This window comes from Prinia subflava, chromosome 17, assembly GCF_021018805.1.
Source record: "Prinia subflava isolate CZ2003 ecotype Zambia chromosome 17, Cam_Psub_1.2, whole genome shotgun sequence".
NCBI classification, from domain to species: Eukaryota; Metazoa; Chordata; class Aves; order Passeriformes; family Cisticolidae; genus Prinia; species Prinia subflava.
In genome coordinates, this window is record NC_086263.1 from 5,135,206 (window position 1) to 5,157,232 (window position 22,027).

Genomic DNA, 22,027 nt, shown 5'->3' on the forward strand with positions numbered 1-22,027 from the left:
TATTGTGTGTGTGGCTCCAGTCCACAAGTGCTCACACCAGCTTGAAAAGTTCTGTCCAAAACTCTTTATGCTAAATGAAAAAATGGCCAACAGATTAAACAGCTACCAGGGAATTATAAAATTAGAAAAAATAACTAAAAAGGAGTAGTGATGTGCCAATAGCACAAGATCAGCAGGAATTAATGGCTCTTCCAGTGCATCACACCCCAAAAGCTCCCCCAGTGGGTTTCACTTTTTGATATATGAAGAATCCCCACTGTAATCTGGAACCTGGTGGTTTGTCTGGGCAGGTACTGTTCTGCTGAAGGGACAGCACAAGCTTTTTATAGAGACAACATTTTACATCCTGTTGAGTCACAAATAACTCTTCAGGAGCTACTGTTTTACTCTGCTTTTTGTAAAGCACCTGGGAAAGGCACAGCTGGAAATGCTGAGGCAGCTTATCTGAGTCAGGCAAAACTATTTAAAACTTGCCTAAATGAAATAAGAGCCCTGATGATGGAGTTATTCCCACTGGAGTTGAGTTCCCTGCCTCAACAGGAGCACAGCCCTGCCTGTGCCTCTCCAGACACTGGGCTGAGTTTCTCAGAACCATCTGTGCTGCCCCTTCCCAGGCAGTGCCCTCCTGACAGGTTTTCCCCACAGGCAAAACGTGACCACTCTGCTGCAATTTAAACCAAAGTACCCCTCAGTGTGGTGGCTCTGTGCATCCTGATCAGTGAATTCCTGCTGCACTGAGGGCATGATGGCTCTAATCGTACCCAGGACCTTTAAGAAGCTGTAATTTTTTATGAACCCATTATAAACCATGCTTTAAAGCCCATTTTTGTGCTGTGATGTTTCAGTTTCAGACTGTTTCCTCCCAAATTGTAAACATGTGCAGTGCAACTAATGCAACCTGCTTTTCAATAGATTTTTATCCCATTGATTGGATTCCCTGGTGTCCAGGGCCACGCTGGCTCCTTCCCAAGCTTGTATTGCACTCTCTCATTTCTGCCCACCTTCTCCCCCTGTGCAGGAGCTCTTTGTGCCTGACAAATGGAGTGTCAGGCTGTGGTTTGCCCCTTAGCAAGATCTCTTTCCTCAGTGAGGTTTCCTGTGCTGGAGATTGAGAGGATTTGATAGCCCTGCCCCTCGTGAGCGTGGATCAGATCAGTCAGTGGGCTCAGAGGGTACCAGGAACAGATGAACATGCATGGATATAACTTCAAGAAGTCAGAATAAAAACACATTTTTTTCTCTCTGCTCCTTGACCCAGGTCTTTGCCTCCCTGAAGGAGGTTTTGTGCTGCAGGTGCAGTTACAGTGCACAGAACAAGGCACTGGTGCAGTTGTAGGGGAAATGCACCAGCCTTGGCCCTCCTTGAAGGCTGAATTCAAGCATTTGTTGATAAAATCCCCCTGACAGGTAATTTGCTTCAGCATTCAGCTTCTGCAGTGCAGTGTAACGTGGTGTTGGAGATTGGAAGGAGAAAGAGATATAATGGAATACACTTTCTTTCTCTTTCTAAACTGCACAGGCTTCTTTTAATTTATTTTTTTTCTTTCATTATATTGAAGCTTTCTAAAAATCTGCCAAGTTTATTGTCAGTATCTATTTTAAAAGCCTTACAAAACAGTGATAGATCCTTAAGTTCCTTTCACATTAATTGTAATAAAGGCAAGTTAGGTTTTTTCAGTCTTTTCTAGTATTTTCAGGAAGAGAAATATAAAAATCAAATAGGAGTTTGTATGCTCACATGTTCTCTGTGCTTGTAATGGTTTCTACCAACTGTGATCACCAGGGAGACAGCAGAGTCAGTGAAATTTATTCCAGTAAATATCTAAAAAATACCATATATTATTAAATAGAATATAGAGGGTTTCTGCACAAAATATCCAAATATTAAAATTTGTCTGTCCTCAGGTCCTTTGCTATAAAGGACAAAGTGGTTTGGGGTGTAACAACCTTAATAGCAGAAAATTATGGATAACTTGTCTTAGAGAAGTCTTCATCTTAATTAATACCCATTAGCATCCAGCCCAAGCCTACAGAAGCCAATAGAAAACCTTGCACTGATTTTTGTGAGCATTGTGCCCACAGTCCACTCCAGGGCATTTCATAAGCAGTCTTATTTGTTACTGCAGATTTTCTGTTCCACCAAAATATTCAATCCCTGTCTGAAATCTGCTAAAATAAATTATTTTATTTAGGTAGGTACCTGTTCTTGCACACTGCTTACAGAACAGAGCTACAGAACGTTTCTGTATCATCTTTGATCTCTAAAATTGAACCGACAGCGTCTCGGCAGTAATCACACTCACGAGATTCCTGATACTTCCAGCCTTTTGCCTGGATGGGAGAAACTGCACTTTGCTTTCTTGTCCATCTCTGTAAGGATTTAGCTGCATAACTTTCAGACCAAACCTCAGAGTAAATTCTGTTGGAATTTAACATAGATGTGTGAACGGGGTTTTAACTTGTCTGTGTCAGTTTGTTGAACTCGTTCAGACATCCCCAGCTGTTAGGAAATGCAAACTGCTTTGTGATCTTCTCAATAAACCTTGGCATCGTATTTAGCTTTTGAGGATGATGAGACAAGCCAAAACGTGAGGGAATTGGTACAGCTGAAAATGCTGCACAATTTGCAGTCTCTGCTCAGAAGGCAAAATATCCATATCCATATCTCCTTTACGAGGTGCTGCATTTACCTTGGTGTGCCCATCCAAAGGGAAGGTCTGGTGTCACCTCTGCTTCCTGAAGAAATGAAGTGCACAAGCTTTACAGCATCATGTACTCTACCCATATTGATTAACAAATTCCCTAAGATGCAGAATAACACTCTTACAATAACAGCTCATCGACAAAGAATTGGACTTCTGGGACTCCTTGCAGCACATAACCTGAAATCTGTGATCAGTCACTGGATCCAAAGATGGATCCAGCATTTTCTGGAGTAAGGGATACCATAACAGCAAGTGTTACCTGCAGAGGTTTTACTGCCATTCTTTTGACATCAGACTCTTGCACTGGCTTACAGGACATGAAGGGTTGTCTAATGCCTGTGCTAACAGGGTAGTGGGGAAAATATACAGGAAATGTGGCTACTCCATTCCTAAAGAAATGTGGATGAGAGGATAGTATATGTGGCATATACTATCCTCCCATATGTGTATATTCTGGTTTGAGTGAAACAAAAAGCATTCCAGAATCCCATTCCTTAAAATATATTCTAGGAGAGGGATTAGAAAAGTAGTGTGCTGTAAAAAAAGGAGTAAAGACAAGGCAGATTGTCATTTGGAGTAAACTGGCAGAAATAAAAGTGGCTATTCTAAAGAGCCACTGTGTTTAACAGCCTTCTGAGACTGGTTTTAAAAGTGGGAAAAAGTCTCTGCAGCACCTGCACACTCTCCTGCCTTGCTGACCGTGTGCTTAGGCAAGAGTCGTGTCACCTCCACTGCTAACTTTTGTCATCTGGGTTTTTCTGTCCCCAGGTCTGGGCTGCTGTTTGTCCCGCTGGCCCCACAGCAGCAGGGGCTCCCTCAGAGCCAGGGCCAGGCAGACACTGCACGGAGCAGAGCAGGAACATCCTGACTGCTGCTCCTCCCTGCTCCTGAGGAGCCACACCTCATCCGTCACCCACAGTTGCCTTTTCCTCCACACTGTTTCTGCCAGCCCAAACCACAAGCACAACCACCCTGCTTCTCCAGCCCCGAACAGCGTTTGGCAACTCTGGCCAATTATTTGCACTGCCCCAAAGGAAACTGGGAAAAAATCATCTTTGGAAGCAGACAGATTTTGCTTGCTGTCACCAGAAAGGTTACTTTCTTTAGTCTCTGAAGGCTTTGGTGGATCAATTCTTGTGCATGGGAAAATAGATTAGAAACATGCCGTCAGGTACGCTGTGCACAAGATAGACAGATGGAGACAGTGGTATCTATCTGCTACAGGGAATTGTCAGAGGGGCACAACTCATCACACTGGTTCTTAGAGAGCTTAATTTGCTGCTGGTAAATAATCTATTTTTTATTACCTCACATCCCCAGATTGTCAACATTCTCAGCTTTTTGCCACAGCTAATTAGACAGGCAAAAGCCTTATAGCCTAAAGAACAAGTCTGAGCTAAGCACCTGCCAAAATATCTGACTTTTTTTTAAGAACTGGAATGTCAAAGAGTGAAGGGGCTGCAGATCACATTTAAACGCTTTGAGCATCAATAAGATGATTAGACCCATGAGGCAAACGTTCAGAATTTCTCTCAGACTCACCACTGAGAGAAGGCAAGATAAAACTCTGATAGATAAAAACTACTGTGCAACGGTACCAAAGCTAATTATTCTGCTGAACTCTTGGAGAAATCTTGCAGGGATGTGTTGACAGCATGCTCTGTGTGGCCACTTCTGTTCAGGAAAGCAATGTTTAATTGCATATGTGAATGAAGTCTCTCTGTGTAAAGCATAGCTTTCAGAAAAGAAATTGTCTGAACCAAAACAAAGAATGACCTCACTGTGAGCCAGGCAAGGCTGATTTGGCAGGGAGAAGGGAGATTTTGCTATTTTTCTCATGGTGGTTTTATTTTGGTTTAAAAATCCTGTTTTCAAACAATTAATTTTACGAGGAGATGTCACAAAAAGCTCTCCACCAAGGACAAAAGGCACCAAATGATGCCCCTGTATCAGGCATGCCATGACTAAGGAGTGCAAGCAAATCCTTACAGTCCCTGTGTGTCCTGAGTGGACAGACCCGAGGTGTTGATGGCTCAGAGTGTCCCTGTCCTGCATTCCTGGTGAGCCTGCTCCAGGCTGGCTCTGACCCAGCACAGGGACTGCAGCCCACACTGCCTGCAGCACCTCCCTACCCTGCTCTGCATCACCAGGAGCAGGTATCCTGTGTCCAGGATTTGTGTATCTGAGGAAAGAGATGGTGTTAGAGACACTGGAGAGGGAAATGGCTCCCAGGCTCTCCAGCCTGAGCAGCAATTCAGCTCAGTGGGACTGTCACTCCTTAAGGACTGGTGCAATCAAGCTATTGACTACCTTTGGCTTTCCATGGTTATGAGCCCCAGCACCTCTCTGTGCCTTTGGAAGCCATCCCAGAATTTTCTGACTTTCTGTGATTACTCATCAGGGACCCCATTCTCTCAGCTAAAGCAAATAACCTGCTTTGTCCCTATATTAACTTCTACTGCAATAACTTTTTGTACTTTTCTGTTTGTGATATTGCAGAGAGAGATGGAATGGAGTTCAAGGAAGGAAAGTCGAGATATATCATCTGCCTGCATCAACGTATGAGCAGTCACCAGCTGATGTCATACATTGCTTGATGACGTTGATATTGCCGGAAATGTGTCTAGGACTGAAAATAGTAAGGATAAAAAAAATTGGCAGACTGTGTGCTTCCTTTCCTGATTGAATAAAAGGTGATAAATTTCTTTGGGTTCCATTTATAGGCATGGTCTTGTTTTATATTGATTTGCTCTTCTTAAAATAAAAAAAAAAATCAAGTCCAAATAATTTAGGGCTACAACAAAACCCACTGTCTTCTGCCAATGCCTCCTGAGTAGCAAACTATAAACTCTCTTCTCATTCTCCATGCTGAGGATGTTCTCTCTCTCTCTGTTACTTCCATAACTTCTATCTACATAGATTTTATATATACTGAAACCAGCTACACTTTGAGATGGATTATACCTTCTCCCTTGTATGAGCTAACTCTGCTTCAAACTCAGCCTCCAATGCAAGACCACCCCCAGAGGAATCCCTTGTGCAGAGTTCAGGGTTATAGCCCCAGCAATGGCACAGGGAGGGGCTTTGACTGTGTGTGTACAGATGATGCTTTATGGTAACCCTCCTCTTCTGCCACTGCATGAGAGCCTTTCACACAGTTTGTAGTTTGGGTACTGCTAAGCCCTGCAAGCTGTCTAAGCTGCTTGTTGCAGAGCTGGGCTCCCAAAGCTCCCGTTGAGGAGGGGCAGTAGGAGAGCAGCTGGGTGGATGGCTGGGAACTGGCCAAGGTCAGCCAGCACAGATGGGGAACTCTGCATGGTCATGAGTGAGAGGAAAAGTCAAAATGCTGACATTTCTTTCACTTTTTTGAGTTGAGGTTTGAATAATATTAAGTGCTCTTAGTTATTGTTTACCTGAGTTTTTGAAATTCAAGTTCTCTTTGTCCCCCTTTTCTCTTGCAAGGAAATGAGTGAATTCTTGTCATGATTCCTTTCTATTTGAGATACTTTGTGGTGTTTTCTCTCCTAGGCAGAAATGTCTGGAGAAATTGGCAGGGCTCTACACCTACATGGCATTCAAAGTCTATAATTCTCTGAGAGAGCCTTAAGGATTCCCAAAGCAATGATGAGACAATCAAGGTAAGCAGTGACTAATTAAGTGCAGAGACTAAATTAAAATTGGACATTGTATTATGTGCCCACAGCTGGAAAGGGAAGTTAAAATCAGAAACCAAAAGGCACTGTTGGCACTCTCTTGTCTTAGCTCTGGATTTAAAAGTCTGGCTAATATTCAGGACAAGGTCTGCTTGCTTCTAGGACAATACTGAGTCAGGTTTAGTGTATCAACAAAAGAGTCAGCCTTTCCTTTGAGAAGGGCATCACACACATGGGCACCTACTGCAAAAGGTGGGGAAGGAACTGGCAGTGATAACTGAGGGGAGGAGCTGAAGTGGTCTTGCTCTCACCCTTTCTTTTTCACACATATATATGCACAGATGTCTTTCATATCCTTCCTTGTGTCTTCTCCATTGGCTGCTCTGTTAAGTTTGGGTTTTTAAATTAATTTAACACTTCAGATGTCCAGTGAGAGCTGCTCAGGCTGAGCATGGCTTGTTTGCAGTTGGCACTGAGCAGCAGAGCTTCCCCAGGGGTGCTGAGGTTTGGGCAGGGGCCCTGCAGCACTGCTGGGCTGTGGGGCACAGAGCTCACCTGGGGGCTGTGTTCACATTACACACAGGGAGCCAGAGCAGCAATTTATACAGCAGTTTGTGATGCACCTCCACCTTTCCTGGCAGGCAGGTTAAGCCATCTCAGAAATCAGAGCCTCAACAGGGAAATCACTCGGGTTTCTGGCTCCCCTAGCCTGGAAATGCATTCCCTCTCTGCCAGGACTTGAGAGAAATGCATCCATAATCCACTACTTCTGTTTATAGGAGCAAAGCTTGCTTTACTGTGCTTGAATTTAAATAAAGGTATTTGCACATCCCTGATGAATTTTTTCCACCTGTATTTTTATCCATAATAGACTGCCTCTGTACTAGCAGTGACTGATCAATTGTTTGGGGCTTGTTTGTTTTCAAGGCAACGCGTGGGTGATTCTCGATCCTCCCCTGTGACAGAGCCTGCTGTTATCAATATGTTCCTTTCTTTTCACTGGAAACGTGGCTTGCAGAAGGCAAGGAAAATAAATGGGGTCTGGTTTGACTCAAGTGACAGTTAGGGAATGTGTTTGGGAAATCAACTTGCAAAGCCTCTCTCCCTTTGGAAGTGGCCAGGGCAAGACCTGCACTTGCAAGGTGTAGTGCGGTCTGATTATTTTTATCTTTTTCTAATTAACAGGAGTTAGTCTTTCAAAGTGTCTGCAGCAAGGAGAACCAAGAGGCTGGAGTGAGTGCCCTCTGTGGTCTCTAAAGAAAGAAATGCATTTGCTTTTCAAGGGGAATAGGAAGATTAGAGAGGGACCTGATTTGGGCTTTCAGGTCTCTAAAGCAAAATCCACGCTTGGTGGGGCCAAAAATGCAGCAGTCCTGGAAGTGTGTGAGAACACACACGCTCCTAGAAGTGTCTGAGAACAGTGTTTTCTCACCTGTGAGTGCAGCAGGTGCAGTGAGCAACCAGAGGGAGGCAAGGGCTCAGCCCAACACAGATGTCACCCTCAGGGTGTGGGTGCCACACATGCAGGGCTGGGAGAGCAGCTCCAACTCCAGCATCCCTTCAGTCCCGGCCAGAGGGTGCCAGAAAGTTCTGTCCTGCCGAGGACCTGAGATGGTCACACTCTCTGTATCTCCTTTTCCTCCTTTTCCCCTCCCACACTTCATTTATTTGCTTTATCAAGGCATAGAGACACAGAGTAGTCCTCACATAGTTTTTACCCTTCCTCCTGTGGAGGGGTTTCTGTCTCATTTAGTGGCTTGAGGCAGTGCTGAAGTTCAATGAGGAGGAGCAGGGCCTCAGCTGGAAATGCCAGCGTGTCTGCCAAACTGTCACCCGAGGTGTTTTCAGACGAGGATGTCTGCAGAAATTACACTGAGGCTTGGCATCACCAGGCAAAGCCACTCTCAGCTCCACTGCTGACTAATACAGAGAGCAGAGACTGTCACCCCATTAAGAAGCAGTAGCTGTACTGGAAATTTTTAAAAAATAAATAAATAATTTTAAAATAGCGGAATTCTGTAGGAGCAACTTTTATTACCAGGTAAGAAACTCCTTTCATATAAAGAGTCAGCCCATTGCTGCAAATTTAGCTAATTCTCCTCCTATTTCCCCATCCATTTCACTCTGGCGTGGTTGTGTCCTGCAGCGGGATGCTGCCACAGCCATGGAGGTGCCTTAGGGGAGCAGCACAGCCTCTCCAGCGGGTTTCCCTGGGTCCTGGTGCCTGCAGAGCTGCCCTTTGGGATAGCTGGGTGCACTGGGAATGCTGCAGCAGCTGTGGCAGGGCAGGGCTGGGCACCCTGCACACCCACCAGCCCCAGCCTCGAGGCCGGTCCCTCCAGCTGGGCAAGGGGCTGCAGCTGCTCAGGAGCATTGCTGAGCTCCTGCTGCTGCTGGGCTGCTCAAACACAGCTCCCCGAGGAAAAGGGGTGTTCAAAAAGTGCCATTCCTCACCACAGTTTCATTTCTCCCAGAAATTTTTAGTGGGGATGTTTTTTGTTGGTTTGAGTGTAAGGAGGGGGGATTTCCCTGCCTATCCACAAGCTCAGCTTGGTCTCTCCTTGTCAAGCTGTGCTTTTTCTGGCTCATGCTTCATTACCAATAATAATGAGAGTTTTCTGAACAAGAGAGATCTTGAGGCTTTAGCATTTTCACCATTCAAATGTGAGGACTGTTATTTCAGTTCTTGTGGACCTGAATCCTCCTTGCCTGTGTGGCACCCTCCTCGAGTGGCACTAACACAGCTGAGAAAAACCAAGCATGAGCCTTTCCTACAGCGAGAATTTCAGGGGCATTGTCTCATCCAGGTCCAGCTTTATGTACCTGCAACACTGAGATTTTCACCTCTTTACAGGACATCCTACAGATTTCTCTCTCCTTTCTATACATCTCTTTTCTAGTAGTCTATTTGTATTTTACTGGCTTAGATTGTGAGGCTCTTTTCCTTCTATTTCATCATTTTGTTCTTAGTTTCTGGATTCCCAGATTTCTGAGGAACCATCTGGAGCTAAAATATATCAGTTGTCCCTCTTAGGTCTTACAGCTGAGAAAGCTAATAACAGAATTTCTGTGCCTGGTCCTTCACCTGCTTTCTCACAGTATCCATTGCAGTTGATGATGGGTTTATTGTCAAATTTAAAAAAATAGGGAAAGATTGCTGGTCCAGCTGGAGGAGTGCTGCTTTGCGGTTTGTTTGTCTGGGAGATATTTTAAGTTGGCTTGAACACACTGATTGGTAAGACCAGGGTTGCTGAAAAGCAAATAAAACCTTGAGGGAGTTGGAGACTTTTTTTTCTTTATTCTAAAGAATATATCAGCCTTCCGTTCAGAAATAAATCACGAGTTCCAGAAAATCTGAGTCTCCTGCTTGAGCCTCTAACAGGGTATGAATAAATGTGTACTCTGTTGCAGCATGTGCTGGGAGTCAGATATTTCTGCTTTGCTAACCCTGATGGCTGTGTTTGATTCTGTATTTACCTTAGCCAAACCCGAGGGGTGTTTCATTAATTTGAGGCATTCCAGAGCTTTTGAAAAATTAAATATCTCACTCACATCACCTATTTTAATTTCAGCATTATTCCAGCCAAGGGATGTTAAGCTGTGTCATGGCTTTGTGCCCAGGAACAGGGTTCCAAGTCTTTGTGTGCTGCAAGGCAGTACAGTGCATTTCCTGCAATACCTGACTGCCTTGCAGAGTCCAGTAATGCTGATTTTCTGTCCAGGCAGAACAGAAAGAAGTTAACTCGCTCTATTAATGCAGATATTTATATTTAGAGCTGTGTTTCCTGGTCTTGCCTTGCTTGTGCCCTCCCCAGCACTGCTGGCAGCAGGGGTACAGTGCATTACCCACAGGCAGTGCTCAGCTCTCCTGGTGGCATTCCTGTTCTCGGTGACATGGGATTTGGGACAGGACTAAAGAAGCCTATTGCCAAATACTGGGACCTGAGCCTTTGGAAATCTTTTAAGAACCTTTTGGTTCACTCTTAAAAAATGTCTGACAGCTTCTGACAAATACTGGGAGTTTTACAGTCTGGTTTTCTGTAGGAATCCTTACTTACTTTCTATAGATTACTCGGTGTGTGTGTGTGTTTTCCTCCACTAGAAATTTCTGAGCCTACTGACAGACTTAAACTCAGTCTGTCACAGTTTAGAGGTCCTAAAGAAAAGATAATTAAAGTCCTGTATTTTCCTGAAAATAGATGCAAGAGACTAATGTTGGACTATTCCCAGTAATAGTTTTAATAACTTCTGAACTCTGCTTTGGCATAGACTTAATGATCCCCTCATATCCTCCCCAGCCTAATGAATTTTATGACAGTTAAAACCTCAGTGTGATTTAGTTGACAGGGCTTTTTTTATTTAAAAGGTCATTCAAGAGACACCAACAAATAACAAGCAGGGTTTCTCCCTTGCTTTTGCTGATGGAACAGGCCATTTCTCTTCTGGAGTGCCCAAGGGATCTGGATCCACACTGAGCTGATGGAAAGCAGTCTTTGGCACAACTCTCAGACATTCATCATGGGCTTTCAAACACATCTCTGGTTCTACCTCTTAAGTCACTTTGGTTAAATTTGTCTTTCAGAGTTAATTTTAAACTCACAAAATCATTTTTCTAGTTGCTGAAATAGACTGAATTTTCTTTCTTTTTTTTTTTTCTTTTTTCCTTCAGGAAATATACATCCCCAGCACTTAGACAGAAAGAGAGAAATGTTTAAATAAGTCAAAGATGCCATTTTGGGACTAAACTATTCTTAGCATTTACAAGGAGGAAATTATTTAATAGATCTATCATCTGTGTTAGTAAAAGAGAATCACAGTAAGACATTTACAGGATTGTGGCTTTAAGCTCTACATTCCTCAAAGCTTTTTGTTTTTATCTTTAAACCCTCACAATAATATTTTGGCACTTGAAATGGCTCTGGGAACACCAAGAGTCAGGAGAGCCCCCTTGGTTCTCTGGGTGCTCAGTTTGTAGGGGATGGGTCAGAAAACACAAGCTCCATTCCAAACAATTGGCATTCACATGTATAGGTAAAAATATGTTAGGATAAAAATATGTTAATCTTTAAACACAGGTTTTCTTTAACCAAAGTTTAAGAATTGTCTGTAATTATTAATCAAACATTACACAAGGTAGCTGGAAATGCTCCTGGTTTTGTCACTCCTAATGATTCCATCTGTGCTGTCTCTCATTGTTCATGATTTCTGAAATCAACCTGAAATCCTTAAATCAATTGCCATCATATATGCTGAGAATCTTGATTCTAAGCATGTGAAGAAAACTCTCAAAACTCTCCAAATTTTGAAGCCAAACTCATATTTAGCATGAATGCTCTTTGCACCCCAACCAGGAAAGCTGGGAAATGCTTGCTCTGCTCCCAGCCTGAGCAAAGCCCTAACAGCCACAGAAAGAAAAGAGATTCTTTAGAATTTAGACTGGAAATCACCTGAGGACAAGCCCACGAGAATTAACTTCTCTTGTGGAGTGTTACCATGGCTGGGTGGCCCCTGAGGAGCTGAGGAGATGCTCCCAGAGCTGCCAGAGCTCAGCCACGGGAAGAATGTTGAGCTGGGAGCAGCAAAGCCCCCAGCACCATCCCAAAGGAAGGCAAGGAGTGTCCTCCCAAGGGAGACAGCCCAGGATCCAACCACCCCACAGAGAGAGGCACAGAAGGAGAGCAGGAGAAGGGACCTGGAGCCCTGCAGAGTTCTGCTTTCTCAGCTCTGGCAGGAGGTCTGAGCTTCAGCCATTGCCAAGGTGTTATTAATTGTTAACTGCTGGTCGAAGCTTCAAGTTGAATACTTGGAATGCTTGAGCTTTGTAGGATTTAGTGACTTCTCAATGCTGAGCAAGACCTAGAAAAAGTGGTACTTCTGTGGGCCAGCAAATGGCAAACTGAAAGCTTCTGGAAAAGTCCTCCCTGCCCAAAAAAAAAAAAAAGGTCAAAAGTTTGGTTTTGGAGTGTTTTATCATTTTCCTGTTTGGAGATTTTTTTTTCTGAAGGAACAATCTAGAAAATGTAGCATTGCTTCCAAATCTGAAATCAATTTGGTGTATCTTTGCTCCTCAGCTTTTTTTGGGGTTTTTTTTTTCCCTCTTCAGGGCATCTTTAGAAGGACATTGAACACAGAGAATTGGAAGGGATGGGTAATTTGTTATAGGTGACTGAAATATGTGACGAAAATTAGATGTACTTAGTAGACAAAGGTCAGAATTAACATTTATGTATCTGAACACATACATTTAGAGGAAATAGTGTGTTAAATCTGAACCTCTATTAGCAATGATCACAAAATTCAAATAAAACATTTTCATATTAGGAAACAGGATTTTCTCACCAATTTGTTGCACGCTGACTGTTCTGGTTTCCCCAACTATTTGAGGTAATGTTCAGAGAAAACCCTGGTTTCTGTAAACACCAGTCCCAGATAAACAACCAAACTCAAATGCTTTGCAGAGCTGATTTTCAGCCACTAGGTCTGGAGCTTTATATTTTTGCTCTGTGTGCAGACCCTGAATCCCTGAAACATGTGTGATTCACTTAGAATTAATCTTGTTCCTCCACACTGCTGTTTTCTCAATAGCTTTATTTCCCTCTCCTCTCACCCCTCCCAAAATGAACAAAAGCTCTCCTATATAAAAAGCAGTCCCTGCCTGGCACAAAGCACTCAGAGCTTCATTCTGGTGCAAGGCTATTGCTGACCAGGGCAGCCTTTCTGTGAGCTGACCCAAATCCTACAATCCCCTCAAAAACACATCTAAACCTGCCTGTCTGATTTCCATCAAGGATTGGGATTCTCAGGTCTGGTTGCTTGGCTTTATTTGTTTTGTTCCAGTTCAGCTTTTCAGCACATCACAAACACATTTACAAATACCTTGAATTATGCATTTCCCATGGGGTGAAGAATCTTTAGTCTAAACCCTTTGTATTTTCTTATATCTTATTCTGGTGCTGTAACTCCCCAAATGGAAGGTAGCTGTAAAAGCTAATTTAACACAACACCATAACACAGTCCACGGTTTCTGGGGACAGCAAGGCAGGGGTTGCAATGTTTGGGGGTTTGGTGGTTGAGGGGTTGCAATACAATAAGACTTCTATTTTCCTCTGCAATAAACCCTAAAGCCCACAGTGTGTAACCCACCAGAATGAGTTACCTAATGATTATTTCCAAGGGATCCGTGATTTGCAGGCGCCATCATCTGGGCACAGCCTCTGTTTGCAACTGGAATTAATGGAGTCGACTCAGAGGTACCAACTTTGGAGCCTCGGCAAATCTGCAAATGGTTCCTGCTAATAAAACAGCATTTTTCTCTAAATAAATAAATGCGTCTGTACCCCCCCAACACACACACACACTGTCTGTGAGTGTTTAGAGATGATAAATACTAGGTAGTAAAGATGGATTAATCCTTTCTTAAAGATTTAATTATGTCCCAGACTGTTGGGACTAAATCCATTAAATCAAGATGGAATTTCTAATCTATCAGCATGTCTATTCCAGGCATGCTGGTGTGCACCACAGGCAGCTCATCTGTGAGATGCAACCCCCTGGCTCCAGGCCATGAGACCTTGCCAGACTGCTGGTTCAGCTCCGTGCCTCTTGGGTGTTGTGCTCACTGCTCTTTTCACCACTTTCTGTTGGAGACTCTTATGGGGTTAAATTAGGGTTAAACGGGAGCCCAAACCATCCTTGCATGCTCAGGAGTTTCAGTCATTTATCTGATGGTGAAGAAGGGAAGACTACCCTTCTGTCATCAAAAAAATTACCCTTTGTTCACCCAGTGCAAAAAAAGAATAAGTCTTTGCTCCCAGTGCCTCCCAGGAGAGGAGCAGGAACTGAACTTGTGTGACTTCAGGCACAGCAGCCAGGGAAGTTCAGGAACTTCCTTCAGAGATCATAGTTTCTTCCACAATGATCTGAAGAGCTTGGGTTTCATTTGCTTTTCATTTCAAAGTCTTTTCCATGCTTTTTGGGGCATTCCCTCTGGCAGAAGTGTTCCAGGGCAGTGGTTTCCATGCCTTTGACAAGAGGAGGACAATGGGCAGTTTGACCCCAAAGGTGAAATCCTGGCAGCTCTGAAGTTGATAGGACCTCCTCATATACTTCTGCTCTGGATGTATTGCCTTTGCAGAGTAATTCAAATGGATAAATATCTAATGAAACATAAGAAAAACATTGTATTTTCAAATGAGAATCACTCTGGAAACAGCAGAATTGGCGTGCTGGGACAGAGCAGATCATACGCACATGTTTTTGCTGTTCCTTCCCTCCTGCTTTCTTTTCTAAAATTCCTATCGGTCCCATGAGGAGCAGGAGAATAAACCTGTTGTCAGTTTTATTGCAGAGCTGGCTGCCTAAACTGATGTCTCACTGCAACATGGTTATAAAAAGGAAAAAAAGAAAAACTGCCAAAAAGCCTAGCTGATGTAAATGATATTCCTGTTGGAAGACTCTCCAGGAAAGGGCCTCTGAAACAGGAGAAGCCTAATACATACAGCAGTATTTTCAAAACACCACCTTAAAAATTTAAAGCCCTATGGCTTTTTTTTTCCTGCTGTAAACTGTGAGTAGAGCTGCCTGAGCTCTGCTCTGAAGAGGATGGAGAGAACAGATCAACACAGTAAACCAAAGCAGTCTGGTGGTGATGTGGTGATATGAATTTTAAATTAACCTGCAAGACAAATAATTTTCCATATATTAGAATGCAGCCTAACCTAAAATTTTCATTTACAGGTTCATTATAGCTTCAGGAAATTACCATCACAGACATCTCTGATTTCTACTACCCAACATATGGTGTTCCTTCTTCTCTTTCTCCTTCACCAAGGGAGGCATTTTGATGATATAACTCCTCGTGTCATTCGGATGAGGCACATTGTTGATATAAATTGTCCCAAGGTCTGGCATGATTGCTCAGTTGTAGGCTGTGTGTACTCTCTCCTCAGGAATCACTGCATCCCTTTCCAAAGCCAGGCTTGTCATGTTGTATTTGAAAATGTCAATACACTTGGAAGTTTCATTAAAATCTTAACGTTGTCTTAGGTTTGCATAATTAGGATGGAAATCTCGTGAGAATATTTTTCCCTGTGATGCCACTTATATTTCTTCCTTATAGCCAGGCAGAGAGCAATACCAATACAAAGCTCACTGAATTCATGTACATTAAAATGAAAAATAACCAGGGAAAGGTACTGATTTCTACATGTCCAGAGTTCAATTTGCTTTATTTTGGGACCCACATGCTGAGCTGTTCATTTGTTACACTCATTCCAAGTGGCCTGCCACTGATGAGATACCAGGCTTCCCAGAAGACAGTTCAAGGGATAAGTCATGCTCTCTCAGAGCCCTTAATGCCACCTGAGAGCCAGAACTGCAGCTTCTGTGCAGTACCAGCTCTTGCCTGTTCCTCATTGCCAGTGCTTCCTTCAAAGGGGATTTAATTACCAACTTTCTCTGCTCTCCGCTTGAAATTTTAGAGAAAGAAAAAAAAATGTATAAGGATCCATTTGACCTCTCTTCTGAAAAGCAGTGATGTGAAATGAATATTTGTTGGACTATTGATCTTTGATTGTTCTTAAATACACTGCAGCCTTAATAAATGCCTCTGGTCCATCCCTCAGCTGGTGTAAATTACCACGGCTCAGTGCGGCTGAGCAGATTTACATCATCTGAAGCCGCGCTCTCGGCGTGCTGGAGCAGCTGCTTCTCAGGAGCGTGGCACTCAGCGTGCCTCTGACAGCACGTCCCACCCTGCCACCCACCCTGGCCTGCTGTCACCAGGCACCTGTGGGGGACAAGGGCAGGCAGCCTGGCTCTTTGGGATGGTTTGTGTCCTGTTGCTTTGCTCGGCTCATGTGAAACAATGGAGCAAGGGTGACTTTTGGGGGGCCTGCACACCCCACAGCCCTCGTGCCACAGGTTGGGAGCGCTCCCTGGGCTGCCCTTGTGCCTGCTGCTCCTCACCCCTGAGCCAGCCCCACTGCCAAAGTTATTCAGTGTGCAAGTGCTCTTACTTTTTATGGGCGCTTTATGACTCTTCTGTGTGGAACATATAATTTTAATGGGTGGAAATCAAATTAACTCTAAACCCCACTTGACTAGTGCTTCTTGTGAAGACAGTAGAAATTCTGTTTGCTGCATTCCCAGCTCTCCAAACCGTGGTAACCTCTTGGCCTCCAATGCTTGCTGTGTGCAGTGGGAGTCCAGAAATCGGTACCATTTCATTCTGCTTTGCTATTTCACAACAGTTTGGATTTTCATAAAGCAAAGAACTCAACTAAAATACTGTCTCACTCCCCACACCACACCAGCACATGTGCACATTGATGGAGAGAGGACTTATCTCCATTTGCAAGCTGCTAATTGTGAAGTCTTGCAACATAACAGGGATTGTGCTGGGATATAGAAATTCTGAATAAGACACAAATCGAGACTGACTTTGTATTTTAAGAAACCTTTGTCCATTACTTGGCTGTATTCCTCTGCCATTTGAGATAGTCAAAGGGAGTTGGGAATAATTGATCCAATATAAATCTCTGACTTCAAATGTCTGCCCTCTTCTTGCATGTCTGATCTCCTCTTCCAGGCCTGCTGAATACCTCTGCTTTGTATGCATTTCTGGATGCGTTTTTACCTTTTTCAAACAGTTTCTGATAACTAGTTGTAATATAAGCAAAACTTGCAATTAGATGTTGTATTGATTTACTCATAAGGTATGGCAATTGTTAGGTAACTATATGCTGGTAAACACTATTTGGCGTCTGTGAAGTGAAAAACAGATTAAGATTATAAAAGACCATAAAATGTCCTGAAGACTGTTCTTGTATCTGTTGGAAAGGCTTGCAAGTTATTTATATAAAATGTCTTCAAGAAGAATTTGGTTGGGAAAGGAGGGCGGATCGTGTTTTGGGTTTGCAAATTTTATCTGATTTTTATTGCCATCATAGGCATCCCTCTGAGCTTTTCCTCTCTCAGACAGTTTGTCTTTGCTGTCTGTGTTTGAATATTCACTTTCTTTGCAGGTGCATTAATTTTACCTGTAATTCAGTTTGCTTAAGCCAAGGTAGCACATTCTGGAGGTGGTCAGGGCTCATGATTTCATAATGCAGATTATACATTACTGCTAACTGGCTCCTTTTTTTAATGAATCTTACAGTACAGTGTGAATTCATGTGAAGATGCACCACTATGTGGACTTGCATTGTGTGTGGCCTGATGATTACTCCTCAGTGGCAAGATGTGATGTTATTCACATGCCTCTGTCCCCACAAGGTGGTCTTGCTGTCCTTTGGGACGGGACTGAGGTGATAAGGCACTAAGGGTTCCCACCCATTTCAGGGTGTCATTTTTTAGCTCTGATGTAGTCCTCAGCTGGGAAACAATGACTCAGACATACAAATTTCACTTACACAAAAGCAAATGAAAATTGTATGTGTAGCCAAGGACAGCATTTGGTTGGACAAATACATGGTAATATCCTAAATCAAAGAATTTGCAGCAGGAATGACAAGGTGCAGTCATAGTTCTAATGTTGCCGGCGATTTGGAGGTCTGGATTTGTTTGTTTTTTAAACCAAGTTTAATTTTTTGTGCAGACACTACCAGCCTCCCCTGAGCAAGCACGCAGCAAGATTTCAGCTCTCCTTTCCAGTCTGGTTTAAATGAGCCGAGCCAAGCAGCCAGACCTTGGTGCAAATGTTGTATCCCATCGAGTCAGACAGCTGCAAAGGACAGTCTGGGCTTTAAGGTCTCTCCACAACTAAAGACTCCTCATAGCTAATCATTCAATCCTTGTCCTCTCTTCACCCTTCTTAAGAGTATTTTTCACTTGAAAGTTTCCATTCCTTTCACGAATCAAGCTTTGGGTCTCCAGTGCAGCCCCCAGGCTCCTGGGCAATCTGCACTGGCACCAGCAAGGGACACTTACAAGAGGAAACTTTTGGGGAGGGGATGAAGTGTTTGATCTGGAAATCATACAGGAAGAGTGAAGGTGGGATTTCATGCCATTGTTTTACAGAATTGCTTTTTTTGCTAGCGCTGTGCTTTAGTTAGTACAGACAGGAATTTATGCTGACACTGCAGAGCTGAAGTTTGAATCTTTTCCAAACTTCCTTACTGACCAGGAGCCTTAAAGGTTTCTGAGAACTACAAAGGAACATCTGTGCAACAGAATTCATTGAACAGACATCTGCTAGAGCCTCTCCAGGGCTACCTGCACCCTGCTTGGTTTCCTGTTATAGATTATTTTAGAGGGGGTTTTGGCATCCATCCGATTCTGTCAGATCTTCCAGCACAGAGCACCTCTTCTGATCTCATTCATTTTATTTGTTATCGTTATTTTTCAGTACATTTTTATCATTCACAGGTTACAATCCTAACAGTCTTGGAGTGCAGACTCTGTGGTGCCTTTTAGGCCAAAATATTCTTTTCTATTACACACCTTTGACCCTGTTACTGGTCCCATGAAGAGTTACTCTTATCTAAATCTCCTCTAGTCTACTTTGCAGCAACCTGAGCCACTACAGCCTGAATTTTCTCATGTGTAAACTTGCATCTAGACTCTGCTTGTTATCCCTTCTGATTTTCAATATTTACTCTTCAAGCAGTTTATTAGAAATATCTTTAATCTTTGTAGAAATTGCTTGCACTGAAAGATACTCTATCATCAAATTTCTGTCATGGTGCTGGTCTGGGAAAATGGGTAATCCACGCAGATAACAGGAAAGAACCCAGGTCCTTGCAGCATCAACAAGCACCTTTAGTGTGGTGCAGTCCCAGACAGCCTCACGTTCATGTCCAGTGCCTGAGAACAAGGTACAAGACTCTTTCCCTGCTGTGGTGGGGGCAGCAGCCTCAGAAAGCACCAGGATGGTTTCTCGGGACCCCAAGAGCACCCAAAACTGATGAAGATCACGTTAGAGGGAGATTTCTTTCCTGTGCTTGTGCACATAAGCTGATCTGTAGTGTTTGGATGGTCCCCAAGTCACCCTCTGTGTGCATGTGCCACTGTCCCACTTGGGTAAACTGGGATCATGCAGGGGGGCTGGAAAAAATAAACCTTAGCACCTTCTTAAAAGGAAGTTAGTTACTGACCTGTTTCACGAGGAAGGTAAAAAACAAGACCACAGCCTACCAAAAAGAAAATGTGCATGTAAGTGACTAGGTCAATACACGAAGCCTCTAAAGACCTTTTTCTTTTTTTTTCATAAAACTGAAATTAGCTGAAAGTGTCTCAGGGTAATACATAAAACAAGATGGCACAGATGTCAAGCCTAAATTCAGTGCTGACTTATAAGATTAAGCTTCACAGTCACAGGAATGATATCAGGGGTGGATGTGGGAGGAATTCAGAGAGGAGACCCCATCCCTTCTCTGCAGCAGGTCTTTCCCTCGTGGTTCCATGCTGAAAGCTTGCACCATGATCTGCATTTCTGTGAAAGCCTGCTGGCTTCACTGGCACTTTGGAACTAAACACTGAGACTGTGACACATTCAAACACAAATGGAAATGTGGAAAACACAGCTTTGGCTATCTGTAGGGTAAGGCTAGTGTCTAAATAATTGGAGGAATTGCATGTGGACTGGGATTTGAAAAACAGAAGTGCAGATAGATGCCTGAGCAGAAGAAGTATGCCAAAATGGGGTTTGTATAGGTGTAACATTAACAAAAGGCAATGGCAGGTTATTTTATATCCGAGACATTATGATCTGTCAGCAGATTTCTCCTGTTCACATCTAACCTTCAACACTGGGTTAAGTTTTCACCCAGTGAAGGGAGGCATGCTGCTGGATGCTCCTTGAATGGGGAGGAAAGCTCCCCATGTGTCATTTCAAGCCATGCTACATGTTTAGTTTCTAAAGTTAGAATAGCTTTCCACTGGAAGGAGAAATATTGAACTTCCTCAGGAGGGACAAGAGGAGTTACTCAGTGTTGTAGCTCTAGGTATTCATCATCTGAACCTTTCCTTGATGAACACAGACCAAGCATGAGCCTGCTAACCCCTTTTTGACCCTGTTTTGAGTGAAAGGTTGGATTAGATGACCTCTTGTTGTCCCTTCCAACATGAACTCTTCTATAATTTTCTCTACCTGCTTTTTTCTCAAAGCTTACTGTGGTTGTCAGGATTCCTGACAGATCACACTAATGGAGTAAATACTGGACATTTTCAAGGATAGTTTATTGAATGCCCAGGAAGGCACAATTATTCAAATATGTACCAAATTATGCTGGACATAAAAACACCCTCATCAGAAGAAATGTGAAAGCAGAGACATTAAAAAAAATCAACCACCAAAAAAAAAAACCACCTTAACACATAGAAATACAGAATAGAGGATGGTGAGAAAAAAGGATAACGATTTGGTGGCCACAAAGATCAGACACAGACTGTGTCTGGAGGTTCTTGTTACCATCAGTGAATAATGTTTGGTGGCACTTGAAAGTGGAAGAGGTTTTGAAGGGATCCATGGAACCCCCAGAGCCTTTTGAAGCCAGAGGCAGAGATAATGAGTCTCTGCATGTGTTCACTGGTAAGCTGTTCTAGTTGCAAGATAAATTAAATTTAGGAAAAAACCAAAACCTTTAAGCCTCCAGAGTTAATGTTGCAGTTGAAATATTTTTTCCATTCACCCAGGTGTTAGGTGCCCACAGAAACTTTGCGGTGCTGAAAGACCAGACTAAAAATGGTAATAAAGGACAACAGCCAGGATATTTTTCTGGCTCTGTGGTTACTGGCAAAGCCAGTGGCTTGGACCCTGGGTTTGGTTGGGTTTTTTTAACAGTGCCTTGTAGGAATCAAGGCACTGCCTGCAGGATCCCTCTGTTCCCATGCACCAGGCTCTTTTCAGAAGTCCCCAGAGCAGTTCTGAAGGCTTTCCCCATGGCCAGATGGGTTGCCAGGGGTGTGCGTGTCTCCATCTGCTGGTAAATGAAAGGGGCTGAGTGTCAGCTGGTGGAGCCAGGGGCTGAGGAGCTGTGTCCTGCCACAGCCCATCCCTCACTGCAGCTCAGGAACCCAGGCTCAGCCACACCAGGGACTCGGTGCCTCTTCCCCCAGGAAGGAAGGGGGAGAGGCAGAGTCCAGCTGCTGCAGCATCCCAGCATGGGGACAGGAGCAGGACACTGCTGTGTCCCCATGGCTCCCTCAGTGTCACACTCAGGGATGGTCCCTGTGAGGAGCAGGACACTGCTGGGTCCCCATGGCTCCCTCAGTGTCACACTCAGGGATGGCCCTGTGAGGAGCAGGACACTGCTGTGTCCCACAGCTCCCTGGAGTGTCACACTCAGGGATGGCCCTGTGAGGAGCAGGACACTGCTGGGTCCCACAGCTCTCTGAGTGTCACACTCAGGGATGGCCCTGTGAGGAGCAGGACACTGCTGGGTCCCACAGCTCTCTGAGTGTCACACCCAGGGATGGTCCCTGTGAGGAGCAGGACACTGCTGTGTCCCCATGGCTTCCTGAGTGTCACACTCAGGGATGGTCCCTGTGAGGAGCAGGACACTGCTGTGTCCCCATGGCTTCCTGAGTGTCACTCAGGGGCTGTTCTTTGGGCTCTCAGCTTGGTTTGTGTGTGATTTCTTCCCCAGCAGCACCACAAGCCCACACCATTTGTCACCCAGCCCTACAAACTGACAGGGATGCATTTTCCCCAGCAAAGCAGCATTTTAC

General features: G+C 43.9%; 1 long non-coding RNA gene across 1 annotated transcript in view; it reads left to right on the top strand.

Annotated features, from left to right (window-relative positions):
- Positions 1–22,027, top strand: part of LOC134559625 (uncharacterized) — a 251,856-nt gene that overhangs the window by 200,384 nt on the left and 29,445 nt on the right. Inside the window, exons 4-5 of the long non-coding RNA XR_010082559.1 lie at positions 5,205–5,398; positions 6,234–6,343. This is a non-coding gene — a long non-coding RNA (uncharacterized LOC134559625). The remainder of the gene's footprint in view (positions 1–5,204; positions 5,399–6,233; positions 6,344–22,027) is intronic.